The 17467-nt window shown below is 41.0% G+C and overlaps 1 protein-coding gene across 3 annotated transcripts in view; it reads right to left on the bottom strand.

Moving 5' to 3' along the window:
- The window catches only part of LOC127432767 (guanine nucleotide-binding protein G(z) subunit alpha-like), a 65631-nt gene that overhangs the window by 28204 nt on the left and 19960 nt on the right, over nucleotides 1-17467 (bottom strand). Inside the window, exon 1 of one of the 3 annotated variants that reach the window (XM_051684179.1) lies at nucleotides 320-429. The exons of the other annotated variants lie outside the window; for them this stretch is intronic. The gene's annotated coding sequence lies outside the window, so the exon portion shown is untranslated. Of the gene's footprint in view, nucleotides 1-319; nucleotides 430-17467 lie in introns of those variants that run through there. 3 annotated transcript variants of the gene reach the window in all.

Below are 17467 nucleotides of genomic sequence, written 5' to 3'. Positions count from 1 at the left end.
TTGTGTACAATAAAAACAATTTCAACAAACGAATACTTAATACACATGCAGAATAAACAAATGGTTAGCACATGTGCAAGCTCATCACAAACTCATGCAATTCCAACTCATCCAATTAACTTTATGTACACACAAAGTTGAGAAAAGTCAAGCTAAACACAATCAGACATGGTCATTAGCACAGCCAGCCTCTGTTAGCCACAATATACTTCACTACAATATACTTCACATTACACAATTCTGCTTCTCACATACACACACCTTTCACACTGGACTGGACAAGCACTGAGCAGATCTTCGTTTGCATCAAAAATCTAACCTTCTCCATCATAAACCTGTCCCACCATGGGCTCCCTTGTCACCTGCATCTTCCTGCAATCATAGATTTAGGTCAGCCAAGAAGGTGATCCACTGCACAAAGCTCACACACACGTTTGTTCTCTGACACACCAGCAGAGGCAGGCAGGGTGTAAAACGGAAACAGATGCAAGCTGAATGTCCTTCCCTGAAGCAAGAGATACCACCCCTTTTACTCTCCCTTTCCCTAAGCCTCCAACCACAAAGCTAACGGATAGCAGGTGGACTGTTTATTTACTGTCATGGTGGAAATAACTGACTCAGACCAGCAGGTGCTCTGATTCTGCACATTCCAATGCAAGGCCTGTGTCCAGTTGCAACAAACCCTTTAAGTTATAAAAACCCTTGATGATAATATTCCCTGTGTAACTGTAATGACTTTCTCGGTCTTTTCAATACAATGGCAGTGGATAATGCCTCACTGTAAAGCTTACAAAAAGACCAAAAAGTATCATAATAGGTCCATGCGATTCATGTGTCATATTCCAAGTCTTCTGAAGACATACAATAGGATTTGGTGAGAAACAACACAGAATTTAAGTAATTTTGGGTGAATATCTTGACATCCGTTCCACGTTCATGAGTGCAAGAGAGAAGCTTATACACAAGGGTACACACGTTCACACGAGACTTTGAGTTCTCCCTTACAAAAATCGAGAGTTTTGGCAAACTTATCTAAAATTTTCTGCAAATTCACCACTCATTTTCACATGCAACTGCGCTTTGCGGCAAACTCTTCATTGTCGCCAAAGGTTTGCTGCAGGTTCACCGCTACTGGTGAAGAGATGCAAACGTCTGACAAACATTTGCTAATTTGCATGTGAAAATAATGAATGGGAAATTTGAGGCAAGTTTGTCAGAACTTAAGATTTTTTGTAAGGGTGTTTTTAGCATCTTGGTTGTTTTAAGTTCTAGTATAGTCACATGAGCCACTGTGAACGAGCCTCTCTCATAGTGCATATGAGGATGAGTTATTTATGGCAATGGTAATTTATGACATTTTTGGAATTCATAAGGGATGCACCGATCCAATACTGACATTTTTAGATGGATCGGGTATGTCCGACGAGCAAACTTGCCGCAAATTCACAACTGATCATTTTCACATGCAAATGAGCATTGCGGCAAACTTGTGGCAAATTGTCCATTGTTGCCAAAGGTTTGCTGCAGGTTCACCACTACAAACTTCTGGCAAATATTTGCGGTGAATCACACGTGCTATTTTGCATGTGAAAATAATGAGTGGCAAATATGCAGCAAATTTGTGACATGTTTGCAGCTAGTTTGCCGGAACTCTAGATTTTTTGAAAGGGAAGCCACTTGCAGACATGTGATAGCTCTGTGAATCGCAAAAGGCTGTGTTTAATAAGTAAATATATAGTATAGATGTGCAGCGCATTAGTGAATGGTGCTGCTCTGTTGACACACATACATAGCACACCTAGCCGCAAATTTGCTGCTTGTTATTTTCACATGCAATTGAGCTTGTGATTCGCCGCAAATGTTTGCCAGAAGTTTGCAGCTCTTCACCGGTAGTAGTGAACCTCTGGCAAACCTTTGGCAACAATGGACAGTTTCCTGTAAAGCTCATTTGCATGTGAAAATTATCTCTCAATTTGTATAAGGGTGGTTGTGCTTGCTAGTATAACAACCTCTAACAACCATTGAGCTAACATGCTAACAACCATTCGAAACAGCTCAAAAATGACATAGCCCTAGTATAACAAGCAAGGCCATTAGCAAGGCCACTAAACAACCATTTAGATCACCCAAACAACCACAGAGCAACATCCTAGCAACAGAACAGCAACATGCTAACAACCACTCAGAAACACAGCACTTTTATTTTTGTTAAAAAATGTAAAAATCTACTTCATTATTAAAGCTCCAGATGCTGTGGGCTACAATTCAATCAAAGCTTTAGTCAAACCGTCACAGTTAAGCATGCCAAAAAACAAAAACAAAAACAAAAAAAAAACTACCAGCATGTCATTTTTGCACATCCTTGCATAATACCTTGTTCTACAGTCTGACAGCATTTTGAATGCATTATGATATCTATTATTAAAAGCATGCCAAACTATGTATTGGTAAAGGATATGACTCCCTCACTATGATGTGGGCCTGACACTACATTCATAATGAAATATGTACCTTCGAGTGGAGTAGATGAGCTCTAAAGGTGATGTGTTAGAACTGAAGTGAGTGCCTGAGGGACAGCATAATAAATGGATGCTCTTTGTGACAGGCTCTGTGCTATTGGCGGTGTAACAAATGTGAAATCACGCCATGGCCTAGTTTCAGCGGAGAGATTACATTTTCCTAGACCAGTCGCACAGAGAGAGACAACATCTCCAAGATATGTCACACACAGAAATCTGCTCTTAGAAAGATTATTGCAGAAATATGTGTGGCAGGATTTGACAGGCCAAAGTCAAAGCAAAATAAGACACATATAAAAGGAAGGTATGTGGAGGTCAAGGGCTTAGCCTCAATAGAAATGGATGGGCCAAGTTTTCGCACAATAAAAAAAAAAAAAAAAAAAAAAATACATTTTATAAACTTTTCCATAACAACAGAGAAGCAGCACATTCAAACAGCCCTCACACTTTCAGAAATCAGATTTCATGCATTTTTAAAACTCATTTATAAATTATATTTTTGAAGTAAAAAAAAATCTCTAACATTCTGGGTGGTATTATGTCTAATTTGGGTGGGCCCAGGCCAGCCCTGGGCTACACCACTGGTGGAGGTTTGTGAGTTTTTTGTTTTTTTCAGTTAGGGACAGTTCACCCAACCCAGACCGAAATTTATGTCATTGTTTACTGATAATCTCCACCCCAAGTGGGCTATTCAGTCGATGATTTGAACTGTAGAACTGGATCAGTCAGATTTGAAGTGGATGTGAAATGGATTCATCGATTCATAAATTTTGATTAGTTTGTGAATCAGACATAGCTACTTCGCTCATGAACACGCTAAGGGAGCTTGGGTAGATGAAGATGCTTCATCCTAGATGAATAACAACTTAACCACGGTCTGTTCCTCAAATAAAGCTATCTTATGGTTTATTCCCCCCCCTCCCCAAACTCTTTTTATTAGTGTTTTTTTCACATTGTAAACAGAGTTTGTTAAATTGTTTCAACATCTTTTTTGAACACACATACAGAAAATACAGAAATTATATTAAAAACAAAAACAGTAGTTACATACACATACACACAAGCACACACACACACACACACACACACACACACACACACACACAAATCGTACAAACAAGAAACATAGTCTTCATGATGAATTACAAAATAAATACTATTAGAGCTACCGATTGGTATTGAATAGTCAAAGGAGCAAGATTAAACAGAAAGAATAATAAAGATGATAAAAAATAAAAATAATCAGTGGCCAGCATCACTGAGGTACACTCTGGAACTGTAACGTATTTATATGATGAAAGAGGGGTTGCCATGTTTTAAAAAAATTTACCCGTAGACCCACGCAGTGTATGCTTAATCTTTTCTAATTTACTGAAATGAAGAACATCTTTGATCCAGGCCTCATAGGATGGAGGAGATGACTTCCAACGAATTAATATCAGTCGTCTAACCAATAGGGTCAAGAAAGCCACAAGGTCTGCATTACGTATGATCAGGACCACTGTATCCGGTAACACCCCAAAGAGTGCTGTTAATGCAACTGGATCTAAGGGCATATGAAGTACCCTTGATAACGTTTCAAAGATACTGGACCAGTAGTTATGGAGAGATGGGCAAGACCAGAACACACAAACTAGAGAGGCGGAGCTAGTCAACACCTGTCACAAACAGGATTAATATCAGATATCAGATTTGGCAGTGACTTGAACCCCCAAGTACGTGAAATTGTCCCGAACTATTCTGAATGGTATTGTGTGAAGAGGGTATTTGTGAGCTGCAGCATTTAAAGGGAAGAGTTCATTCTTATTAAGATTCAGCTTGTAGCCCGAAATAAGACCAAATGATTTAAGAACAGAAAGCACAGTAGGTATTGATATTTCAGGCCTGGAGATATAGATAAGTAGAGACCATTTCTAGACGCGTAGCCAGTAGCTTAGCTAATATTTTGTAGTCAACGTTATGTCATAAAATTGGGCGGTAGGAGCCACAGGAAAGGGGGTCTTTGTTCTTTTTTAGTATTAATGAAATAGAGTCCTGAGATAAGGATTGAGGGAGAGAGGCGGTGTTCAATGAATAGGTGAACATGTTGATCAGGATCTTAACCATGAACTTCTTGTAAAACTCGTCAGGAAACCCGTCTGGTCCGGGACATTTAGAACACTGCATTGCCCCCACCACTCGTGAAATCTCCTCAACTGTTATGGGCTCCTCTAATCGGAGCTTGGAATGTGTATCAATGGTGGGGACAGCAAGAGCACTAAAAAATGAGTTGAGGATTGAAGGGTCAGTTGACTGTTCGGAAGTATAGAGAATGGCATAGAAGCCCCTAAACTGATTATTAATTAGCTGAGGATCAGTCATTACACTCGTGATGGGTCAAGGATGTCTGGTGAAGCTAGTGGGAAAGTAAGTTACTTGCCTTATCCCCATACTCATAATGAGTATATCATGAATTGAGAAGCATGTCCTCAACCTGAGCAGTTGACAAACTATCAAACTCCACCTGTATTGAGAGGCGATCCTTGTATACCATTGGGAAAGATGAAATTGCATATATATATTGTCTAGCTTTGATATCTGAATCATCAGCTAAGACAGTCTCTTTTTCCTCTGTTTCCTATCAGAACTAGTATATGACACAACTTGTTCCCTGATGTAGACCTTAAAGGTCTCCCATAGAAGAGATGGTGAGACACCAGGTGTCTCATTTGTGGCACTAAAGAAATCAATCTGAGCAGTCAGGAATGAGACAAATTTGTCATCAGACAGCAAGCGTGGATTGAAATGCTAAGGTGCGCAGGACTCAGGTCCTCCTTCTACTGCTAAGTCTAAGGTCAGAGGGACATGATCCGATATGACAATGGAGTTGTGTGAACATGAGCGAACAGAGGGTATGAGTCTGTTGTCTAAAAAAAGTGATCAGTGCTGGTGTAAGTATGATGAACAAGGGAGAAATATGAATACTCCCCACCTGTTGGATTTAAAAAAACACCAGGAGTCTCTAACAGAGAATTCCTGAAGAAAAGTTTTAAAAACTTTTGGATGGATCACTAAGTTTACCGGAGGACCGGTCTAAAGGACCCAACCAACAGTTAAAGTCTCCCCCAAGGACAAGCAGGTGTGAGGTCATATCTGGGAGCCTAGAGAAAAAAGTGCGAAAAAAGATATCGTCATCCCAGTTTGCCGCATATATGTTGGCAAGAATCAACTGTTATAGATGCTTCCAGTGATGATAATATATCTACCATTGGCATCTGAGATGACATTGGAGGGAACAAAAGGTACAGATTTGTGTATTAGAATAGCAGCGCCTCTAGCCTTACTTTGATAAGCCGAATAGTTGGCCAACCCAACTCTTCTGCAACCTATAGTGGTCTGAGAGTGAGTCTCCTGCAAGAATGCAGTCTGAGCTTCCAAATGCAGGAGATGTTGGAGCACTCTACCACGCTTAATTGGTTTGTTTAATCCTTTGTATTTCCAACTAAAAAACTTAAGTATATTCCCAGCTGGCTGCCCTTTAAGGTTAGGTTGTTGAGTAATTCTTTGAAAAAAAAATGTGACCTAGAAGACCTAGTAGCCTACTAAAGCTCCTATCAAGTTGAGGTAGCGGCAGGAATAGAATAAAAGCACAGTTTACCAGTATTAACAAAATAAATAGGAGAAGCAGAGCCATTAAACTAAGCAGCATGACCGTTTGTGCCCTACGGTGTCTTTCATAGAAATCAAGTGGATTTAAAAAAAAAGGTTTTTTAACTTTGCCTTTTAAGAACATCCACTATGCTGCTGAGAGCAGCTCAAGGTCCTTTATTTAATTTAAGCTCCTCTTTTATTAAAGTCATTTCGGAACAGAGCATTTGGAAAATTAATACATTTTTATCAAAGTCCAGTTTATCATATATGTCCCATTTCAGTCCTTCAAGTGCTTTGGTGAACGTCCCATGGTTGAGTGGCATGCCCTGGCTTTCACCATTATCCTCCCCACTTGGCGAGTCGTTTTGCGGGTTTGGTTGCTTAGGCAAGGTCGCGGCTCCAGCGAGGCCGGCCTCCATAAGGATTTTTTTAGACCGAGTCTAGGAGGTTTCTTTCTTATCACCCATTATAGCGATCTATCAGGTGGCCAAGGTTTTGTTTATGTTTCTGATAATATAGACTGATAGAAATGTTTGGTTTACAGATCAGCCATTAAAGTCTGATATATATTATATATGACAATAGCTCCGTTAGCGGTAATGTTAGCTAGCGGACAATGTTAGCCGGGGTGCCAACAAGGAGGTAGCATCCTTATTTAACATTGCAGTTTACTCACTTCTTTGTTTCGGAGGGGGATATGATACAAGCTTCCTCCATGGCCAAAAGAGATTGCAGCGTGAGAAAGAGTATGGTCACGGGGGATGATTATGTCTGAATTTCCCAACAGTGTCAGGCTGCGATAGCTGGCTCAGGAAAATCCAAGGCTTTATCTGCTGCTTGTTTTGGTAGTCATACAAAGATGGTTTACGGCCATTAATTGTCCTTCGGAAGGGCAACGGGGATCAACAAATACTAATCATATATTTTAAAGTAGCAATTTCCATAAAATAAGGTGAAACTGTGCTTTAGATTAAATAACTTTTGCTGCTACCCGGCGGAGCTTTGGGAAACGTGACCTCACTCCATCATATCCAACCGCAATCCCCCATCTTATGGTTTCAGAAGTCTTGGAATATAGAACACAAGTCATTAGGGCCATATTTATTATAATTTCGTGATGCTTTTTTGTCATTTTGGAGCTTAACAACCCGGTCCTTCACTATTATTATATGGCAAAGTGTGGTCAGGATATTCTTCAAAAAATTACCTTTTCAGTCCCATGAAACAAAGAAACTCATATGGTTTGGAACAACATGAAAGTGAGTAAACAATGACAGAATTTTCATTTTGGGGTGAACTGCACAGAAAAAATTATTTTCTTACAGACTATTTTTGTCATATTTTCTTTTAGATATATCTAAACATCCTTAAAATGAAGTAGAATGGCAGAAGATATAAAAACAAGAATAATGTATTTGCCATGGGGTCAGAAAAATAAACTTGTTTTCCATTTGAATCCATTTTTTTTCTAACCTCATTGGCAAGTAGTTTTTTCTTGTTATAAGCATGGTTACAAAGATTTATCTGAAACAAGACAAAATATCTTATGTCATTTTGCTTCTCAAGTAAATTTATGTTGTTTTAAGAATTTTAAGAATATGTTTTAAGAAATATTTTTACTGGAAAACAAGACAAAAATAATAAGTAGATTTATTTATTTATTTATTTTTTTTTTTTTTTTTGAGCATGGTTCTTTAACTGCACAGTATGCTTTAACAAATGCTTCTCGTTCAGCTAGTTCTAGCAAGCAGAGCACAGTTTCTGTATGGCCATAAATATTCAATGCTTGCATAAGCTTATTTCTGCATTTCTTCCAGTTCAGCATTACATCAGTCTATGGTGATGCTTTTAGAGCTGATATCATTTTAGATAATTAGTTCAGAGGAAATCAGGTTATTCCAGTATATTTATGATTGTTGATTATTCTGCAACATTTCATGGCTGTCGTAGCCCTTGATAGCTGGAATTGCTGAGAAACACATTGTGCACCACACTAAGCCTTGTGCAACAATTTCTGCTGTAACATGACCCTTTCTGGGTTATTCTGACTAGTGTTGGTGAGTACCTAACTAAACGTTGTGATGCTACTTTCTTATTTTTTTAAGTACCATGACAGAAATGTAGCTCAGCTTTTTTCGAAACAGAATAGCTTTTCCAGTAACTAGCAACTCTTTTCAATGAACAGTAGTATTCAGCTGGTCTTGTGATCATAACATGGCTGCCCGCATGAGGGGATCCTCTCCATGTAGAATAAAACAGCTTTTATAAAGTTACTGATTTGACTGGAGACTTTATGTCATATGAGTGCTCAATTCATTACAAGAATTTTTTTTTTTTTGCTATCAAAACTTTGATAATGAAGAAAAAATGACTGAGTGCACCTTTAATTACTTTAAATTATGTGTAGCTTGTAGCTTGACAGGCAACAGTTGCAATGTAGCTTCCACAATATCGTTTTTGTCATGGCCTAAATGACCACTGTCCTTTGTTGTATTCAACACTACAATTCATACTGTAGTCAACACTACAATTCAACAAAACAATAACCTAAGAACCAAAATATTAAGCTAACAATTTTTGGTTCTGTTTATTGTAAATGTATTGGTTTGTGTCCTTAAGTTAGAGAATGAACTGTTGCATGAGTGAATGGAGTATGACAGTAGATTCACAGTTAAACCAGACTCTTTTTCTCTCATGAGCACTGAGGTAATCTGACCCCAGCGGCTGCCTCTCGCCTCCAGAGATCAGCTGCTGTCAGCCCCACATACTTCCTGTTTTTATTGCACCTATAATTATAATGATTTTTCATAAAGTTGTACTTGGGAGGGAGTCTCAGTGTGATACTCTTATTGTGATACAGTTGTTCAATATTATTGCTTGCTGATGCTGTAAAACAGCAGAATATTAAAGGTGCACTCAGTGATTTTTTGCTAATTGCTAAACTTTTATACAGAAATAAATGAATAGCCTGGTATTTTTGAAAAAATGTACACTCACATGAGATTAAGACTCTAGTCATATAAGTCTTTGATAAAAAAAAAAAAAAAAAAGTGTATAGCACGTTTAGTGTGATAGTATTAGCATTAGCACCATGAATGTAGAATGTAAACATGACAAATTACACATTAACTTCTGTATATATTACTTGAAATCATCACAGAGTGGTTAAAACAGTTTATTTTACTGACCTTGTGTAATCTACTGTATTCAAAGAATGAGGCATGTGATTGTTAAAATATTTAAATGTCACATTGGTTAATGTTTTACATGTAGTCTGTTCACAAGACAGCATGCATCTCATATTTAAATGCTCTTCTAAACATCAGTTCCAGTGGCATGGGCGGTGTCCAAATGTCCGCAAACAGTAAATAGTTTCTCAACTCTTTAAAACTTCTTTTTATCTTTGAACAAAAAAGAAAGAAATTCACTGTGAGTGTATTGGAGCCTTAAAGCTGAAGTGTGTAGCCTAATTTATGCACCACCGAGTGTAATTGCAAAAATAAACGTTTGTTTTTTAAATACGCCCCTCCCTCCAACTGCTGTTGATCGAACAAACCGATACCCTTACAAAAATTTAGATATCATGGCAAATTTGTTGCAAACTTGCCACAAATTCACCAGTGACTATTTTCACATGCAAATGAGCATTCGGCAAACTTGCAGTAAATTGTCCTTTGTTGCCAAAGGTTTGCTGTAGGTTCACCACTAAGAGCTGCAAACATCTGCGGCGAATCACAAGCTTATTTGCCTGTGAAAATAATGAATGGCAAATCTGCAGCAAATCTGTGGCAGGTTTGCAGCTAGTTTGCCAGAACTCTAGATTTTTTGTAAGGGTAGTCCTGCCCCCAACTCACGCCAATGGTTGATTAAGTGTTGTTGTGTCAGGCTGAATGGGTTGCTCAGAGACACAGTGTTTACAGTTTTCAAGAAAATAAACCTACAAATGGCTTACTTACAGTTGTCTCTGCATAGTAAGCTGGGATAAGATAAAATATTTGAACAGAAAAAATTACACACTTTAGCTTTAACTAAGAACTTTTTCTCTTACGTTATGCTGAATCTACGTTGCTTAAATGTAGAGTTCTGGCAAACTTGCATAAAATTTGCTACTCATTATTTTCACATGCAAATGAGCTTGTGATTTGCCGCAGGTGTTTGCCAGAAGTTTGCAGCTCTTCACTGGTAGTGGTGAACCAACAGTAAACCTTTGGCGACAATGAAGAGTTTGCTGCACAACATATTTGCAGGTATAAATAATGAGTGGCAAATTTGAAGCAAGTTTGCCAGAACTCTTACAGAGTGAAAAAAGTACAGAGTGCACCTTAAACACTAAAATAACTGAAAGATTGGCAAATTGGCATATATCAGAACTGATTTTAAAGGTGGTGTGTAACATTTATGATGCCAAAATACTTTCTCCTTTCCAATATTAATATGCAGAGTCAGCTAAGTAAATCAGTTGTAGGTTTATTCCACCGAAAAGTGTTACCACTGCCGCACTACAAAAACAGCTACGATAAGATACAGTGCATTTATGTCTCAGGTGGTTGGCTGAAAAACTAATTCTGAAACTTAGTGCCCATGAAATAAAGATGCTAGCATCCAGGTCATCATGGGATGAATGGGAATGCTAACAGATAGTGCTCTCCAGGTATAGTTGGTCCAACCCATTTTTGAATGATTTTAAGCTAATATTATCAGCTAAGCTGCTTTGTTGTTGATGATGTTAGTTAAATGAATATTGATGAATGAGTACAAATCCATTGGAGGCAGTTCTGAGGTTGCTCTATCAAACATTACTGACATTGCAAGAGCTGGTTTTGACTGATGGGTTAGATACTGGGGGACTGTGACAGTGGCCAACTTAGGTCAAACCTGGCTAGCACAGGCACAGCTACAGACTGTGGTGACATTAGGACAGTTTGTAAATAGCAATGACGGGAAACTTTAGAGAGTTTAGATCAGTGGTTCTCAACCTTTTTGACCCTCAGGTCCCCCACTGTCCAAGACAATATTTGAAGGCCCCCTCACCCGAAACTAGGCGTGTCTGATTAAAATAATTAATCATGGATAATTTTTGATTCTAAAACTTTCAGAAACAGTCTGTTCATAATTTGTGGGCATACATATTAAAGTATTTTTAGCATTTTAATTAAGTTGGATTATTTTAATTATTTTAATATTTCTTATTTTAAATTAATTTTAAGTCATCTTGAGGCCCCCTTGGAAGTGTGCTGAAGCCCTCTAGTGGGTCCCGGCCCACTGATTGAGAACCACTGGTTTAGATATTGCAGGTCATAATTTACAGGGATAGTTCACCCTAAAATGAACTCCCATGTTGTCTTATGTGGAACACAAAGGGAGATGTTGGGCAGAATGTAAGCCTCAGTCACAACTCAGTCCTCAGTCACAACTTTTTCACATACAATGAAAGTGAATGGTGTTTGAGACTGTCATTCTGCTTAACATCATCTTTTTGTGTTCCACGGAAGAAAAAAAAGTCATACGGATTTGGAAGGATATATGGGTGAGCAAATGATAACAGATTTTTCATTTTGGGGTGAACTATCTCTTTACGTACCTGCAGGTGAATGTATTTTGAAAGACATTGAGGTCATATTTTCAATGAGTTGGTCACTCATGTGACCCTGGCCACTACTGAGTACTCCCCTTGACCAGAACAACCCAGCTTTGTGCAGTAAATAGATTGTTATATAACATGCAGTGGCATCTCTGCCTTATTGATGAATACTTGTGTTATATAAGGCTGCCTGCCTGTTGTAACTCTCTGGGATAAATTCTTGCCCCACCTTATTTATGTCACATACATCGTACAGAGTGGAAAACCTGTGCCTAATAAATGAGTTATCACCAATGCATTGAACGCATAGTAGGGTTATGATGGTGCACAGATTTGAAAGAGCCTCTTAGTATCCCTCTGTACTTGTTTATTAGAACTGAATATGGTTCATTATTTATGTGCATCTAATTTCCTTAACAGGATAGTTCACCCAAAAATGAAAATTCTCTCATCATTTACTCACCCTAGTGCCATCTCAGATGTGTATGACTTGCAGAACACAAATTAAGATTTTTAGAAGAATATTTCAGCTCTGTAGGTCCATACAATGCAAGTGAATGGGTGCCAAAATTTTAACGCTCCAAAATGAAATTAAGGCAGCATAAACGTAATCTATGGGACTCCAGTGTTTTAATCCATATCTTCAAAAGTGATATAATAAGTGTGGGTGAGAAACTGATCAATATTTAAGTCATTTTTTTTGCTAGAAATTCTTCTCCCTGCCCAGTAGGGGGCAATATGCATGAGGAATATGAATCACCAAAAACATTAGAGGAAGAGTGTGAAAGTGGAGATTGACTGAGCAGAGAGGAGAATTTATAGGAAAAAAGGACTTAAATATTGATCTGTTTCTCACCCACACCTATCATATCACTTCTGAAGACACTGATTTGACCACTGGAGTCATATGGATTACCTTTGCTGACTTTTTGGAGCTTCAAAATTTTGGCACCCATTCACTTGCATCGGATGGACCTACAGAGCATTCTTCTAAAAATCTTCATTTGAGTTCATCAGATGAAAGAAAGTCATACACATGTGGGATGGCATAAGGGTGAGTAAATGATGAGAGAATTTTCATTTTTGGGTGAACTATTCCTTTAACACTGTTACATTTAATCCTGAATGCAATGCAGTTATACTATTGGAGAAATTTGCACATTAAGATTTGTTTTTAATTCTTAAGCAATGCAAATTACTTTAATAAAATTTATTTAAGTATTCACACTTGCACTCTCAAATCATGATAAGGATTAATGCATGAAAACGGTCTGTTATATTTCTCCTCAAAATCTAAAGGAAAAAGAAATGAAAAGAAGCTTATTTTGCTTTATTTTATTACAATTAATAATATAAGAACTATTATTAATTTATTAATTATAATAGCTAAAAATATATATTTAATATTAATCTATTTAATTTCATATATTTATGCTGATTAACATATTATTAATTTTGAAATTATAAACTTCATTTATAAAGTACAATTGTAAGTAGGATATAAATGGTAATATTTCTTGTCCTGAATGTAATTTATGCTCATTTTAATAAAATAAAAATATTGTTCCGGAATTTACTGTAATGCAAATTTTATTGCATTACGGTAATCAGAATAGGATTTTTTTCCCCACATAGTGCAAATTTGGAAGGAAAATGTGTTTAATTTTTTTTTTTTTTTATGTCTTGGATGTTTCTTTGTAAGATTCACTCAAAAACTCCCTGTAAACCAAATATACAATATTGATACACACAAACCATCAGTATATATGAACTTTTGAACCATTTCCTTAACTGTCTAATTAAAATGACCCAGAGACTTAAGAGTTCAGTCTGCCTGCTGTTTTACGTGGGCCTTGACGTCAATCCCCCACACACCTACCCTTTAGTATTCTGGCACATTATTGAGGGAGGGTTCCTCTCAATGTCATACCGCTGTATTTCCCCCACCAACCCACCCCCTTTTGACTCATGCTCCAGTTACAGACACTAATTGATTACAGTGCAGAATAATTGAAAGCCATTAAACAGACACTATACTGTATCCCAGCTCAATCAAACAGGCTCATAAATCGTAGTTCATCTAATATCTCTGTATTATTAATGAGGCATCATAGAAATGGAAGCCGCAGTAATGTAAACCATGAATCCCGGGATTCACATGAGAGCTGAAGTGGATGAAAATTTCTTAAGGCAAATGAGTGCTGATATATAATTTGCTGTCATCAAATTTAGAAGCGGGGTCCCAAATTAACAATCACCATTCATGAAAATGTGAAATAAATTGGTGAGTAAATAAAACGTTACTCACTAGTTTGCCGGTAACTTTATTAGGAACTGCAAAATACCACATGATTTAAACTGAATTGTAAGAATGGTAATCTGACCCTTGCTGAGGTAACAGATACAAGCAATTCAAAGCAAAGACATAGGCCTACAAACTGTCAACTAAAGAAAACATCCTGGTTACTTGAGTAACCTCCATTCCCTAATGGAGGGAACGAGACGTTGTGTCGATGTAGTGACACTAGGGGTCACTCTTGGGAGCCCGAATCAATTCTGGTCTTTGATAAAAGGCCAATGAAAATTGGCGAGTGGTAATTGCATACCACTCCCCCGGATATACGGGTATAAAAGGAGCTGGTATGCAACCACTCATTCAGGTCTTGTCTGAAGTGCCGAGACAAGGTCCCGGCCATTTCAGCGGGTAGTTCATCATTGTGGCAGGAGGGACACAACGTCTCGTTCCCTCCATCAGGGAACAGAGGTTACGCAAGTAACCAGGACGTTCCCTATCTGTCACTCACTCGACGTTGTGTCGAAGTAGTGACACTAGGAAACCCTATACGAAACGCCGCAACTGGCTGAACTGTGTTACGTGAACTGGCAGTGTGTGACGGGCAGACCACTGTGTGCCCCGTAGCCAGCGCACCAGGCCATCACGTAACCTCCCCCAATGCTTTTATGAGTGTCGAACGGCCCTTTGGGGATAAGTCGACTGCCCAAAAGATAGAGACAGGCTAGCCCAGTCGTGCCCTCTTATCCTCTTTTTTTTCCTCTCCCCCAAAAAAAAGGAATTAACCGACTGGGGCCACCAGGTCTACGTCGGGGGGGTCCTCCCAAGGGGAAGACACTGCGGAGACCACACCCCGCCCAGAAAGGGGGGGGGGGGGTTATTTTGAGTGGAAATACATCACATGGTCTTGCCGAACTTTGTCGGAAGTATGCTATGTGGAGAAGTCCCATGGTAGGTTCTACCCAACGGGGGAGGAGTTTCTACAAACATGGTGACTGGGGCAGAGGGGCCTCTGCCCAAGGAAGACGCAGTTTACCAACAGGGAAATGAATTAGTGGAAGATATACGTCGCATGGGGTTACCTATGGGGAACCACCACATGCGGAGCACTTACCCCAGTACAGGGCTTAGTTAGCACATGTACTGAGCCGGCAGCGAGTTTCTCCGTGAACTTATCTGCCACAGGGCTCGGAGGAAATCATCCAGGGAACACAGTTTGTGAACACTACTGGGAGTCAACAGCGCACGTCTTCAGCTAAGGGGAGGTGAAAGGCGCTATGCGCAAGTGATACACCCGGCCAGCTGTCCCAGACTTACCTGCTTGTGCGTGCCACTACACGGGACGAAACCGGTTCCACCCGGAGATTGTAGAACCTTGCAAAGGTGTTGGGTGTTGCCCAGCCCGCTGCTCTGCAAATGTCTGTTAGAGAGGCGCCACTGGTCAAGGCCCAGGTGTTTCCGCTGTCCACCAAAGCAGACAAAGAGCTGCTCAGAGACTCTAAAGCTCTGCATGCAATCCAAATAGATGCGTAAAGCACGCACTGGACACAGCAAGGTCAGGGCTGGGTCTGCCTCCTCCTGGGGCAGCGCTTGCAGGTTCACCACCTGGTCCCTAAAAGGGGTCATGGGAACCTTGGGCACATAGCCCGGTCATGGTCTAAAGATCACGTGTGAGTAGCCCGGACTGAACTCCAGGCACATTTCGCTGACAGAGAACACTTGCAGGTCTCCTACCCTCTTGATGGAAGTGAGCGCAGTCAGGAGGGCAGTCTTCAAAGAGAGTGCCTTAAGCTCAGCTGACTGCAAGGGCTCAAAGGGGGCTCTCTGTAGACCCTGAAGAACTACAGAGAGGTCCCATGAGGGAACGAGGCATGGTCTGAAGGGATTCAACCTCCTGGCGCCTCTCAGGAACCTGATGGTCAGGTCGTGCTTCCCTAAGGACTTACCATCCACTGTGTCGTGGTGTGCCGCTACAGCGGCTACATACACCTTCAAGGTGGAGGGGGACAGCCGCCCTTCCAACCTCTCCTGCAGGAAGAAATGCACCAATACGACTGCGCATCTTTGGGGGTCTTCGCATCGGGAAGAACACCACTTAGCGAACAAATGCCACTTAAAGGCATACAGGCGCCTCATAGAGGGGGCCCTAACCTGAGTGATCGTGTCTACCACCACGGGTGGTAGGCCGCTTAAGTCTTCCACGTCCTGTCCAGGGGCCTGACATGGAGATTCCAGAGGTCTGGTCGCGGGTGCCAGATGGTGCCCCATCTTTGAGAAAGAAGGTCCTTCCTCAGGGGAATTCGCCAGGGGGGGCTATCGCGAGGAGCGTGAGGTCCGAGAACCATGTCTGGGTGGGACAGTGGGGTGCAACTGGGACGACCTGCTCCTCATCCTCCCTGACCTTGCACAGGGTCTGTGCAAGTAGGCTCACTGGGGGAAACACATATTTGCGAAGTCCAGGGGGCCAGCTGTGTGCCAGCGCGTCTATACCGAGTGGTGCCTCGGTCAGGGCGTACCAGAGCGGTCAATGGGAGGATTCTTGGGAGGCGAACAGGTCTACTTGTGCCTGCCCCAATCGAATCCAAATCAGCTGGACCACCTGAAGGTGGAGTCTCCACTCTCCCCTGAGGGAAACCTGCCGTGACAGCGCGTCCACTGCAGTGTTGAGGTCGCCCGGGATGTGAGTGGCTCGCAACGACTTGAGGTGCTGCTGACTCCAGAGGAGGAGACGGCGGGCGAGTTGTGACATAAAACAGGAATGCAAACTGCCTTGACGGTTGACATATGCTACTGTTGCTGTGTTGTCTGTCCGAACTAACACACGCTTGCCCTGGATCAACGGCCGAAACCGCCGCAGGGCGAGCAGAATTGCCAGCAACTCGGGCCCATCGATGAGCCGGTGGCTGCGTGCCCATTGCATACAGCACCCCAGCCCATTTTGGAGGTGTCTGTCGTAACCACAACGCGCCTGGAGACCTGCTCTAGGGGAATGCCTGCCCGTAGAAACATGAGGTCGGTCCAAGGGCTGAATAGGCGGTGACAGATCGGCGTGATGGCCACGCGATGTGTCCCGCAGCGCCATGCCCATCTCTGGACTCAAGTCTGAAGCCAGTGCTGAAGCGGTTTCATATGCATCAACCCGAGCGGAGTGGCCACCGCTGAGGAGGCCATATGCCCCAGGAGCCTCTGAAACAGTTTCAGTGGAACCGCTGTCTTCTATCTGAACGCCTTCAAACAGGTCAGCACTGACTGTGCGCACGTTCGTGAGGTGCGCCGTCAATGAGACTCCAACTCCAAACTCCGTCAACTCCAAGCCGAGAAAAGAAATGCTCTGAACCGGGAAGAGCTTGCTCTTTTTCCAGTTGACCCGAAGCCCTAGTCGCTGAGGTGCGAGAGCACAAGGCCCCAGGAACACATCCCGAGAATGAGCTAGGATTAGCCAAT

Source organism: Myxocyprinus asiaticus, chromosome 42 (assembly GCF_019703515.2).
Source record: "Myxocyprinus asiaticus isolate MX2 ecotype Aquarium Trade chromosome 42, UBuf_Myxa_2, whole genome shotgun sequence".
In the NCBI taxonomy this organism is placed as follows: Eukaryota; Metazoa; Chordata; class Actinopteri; order Cypriniformes; family Catostomidae; genus Myxocyprinus; species Myxocyprinus asiaticus.
The sequence above is the reverse complement of the archived record's forward strand: the minus strand, read 5'-3'. Positions and strand labels throughout refer to the sequence as shown.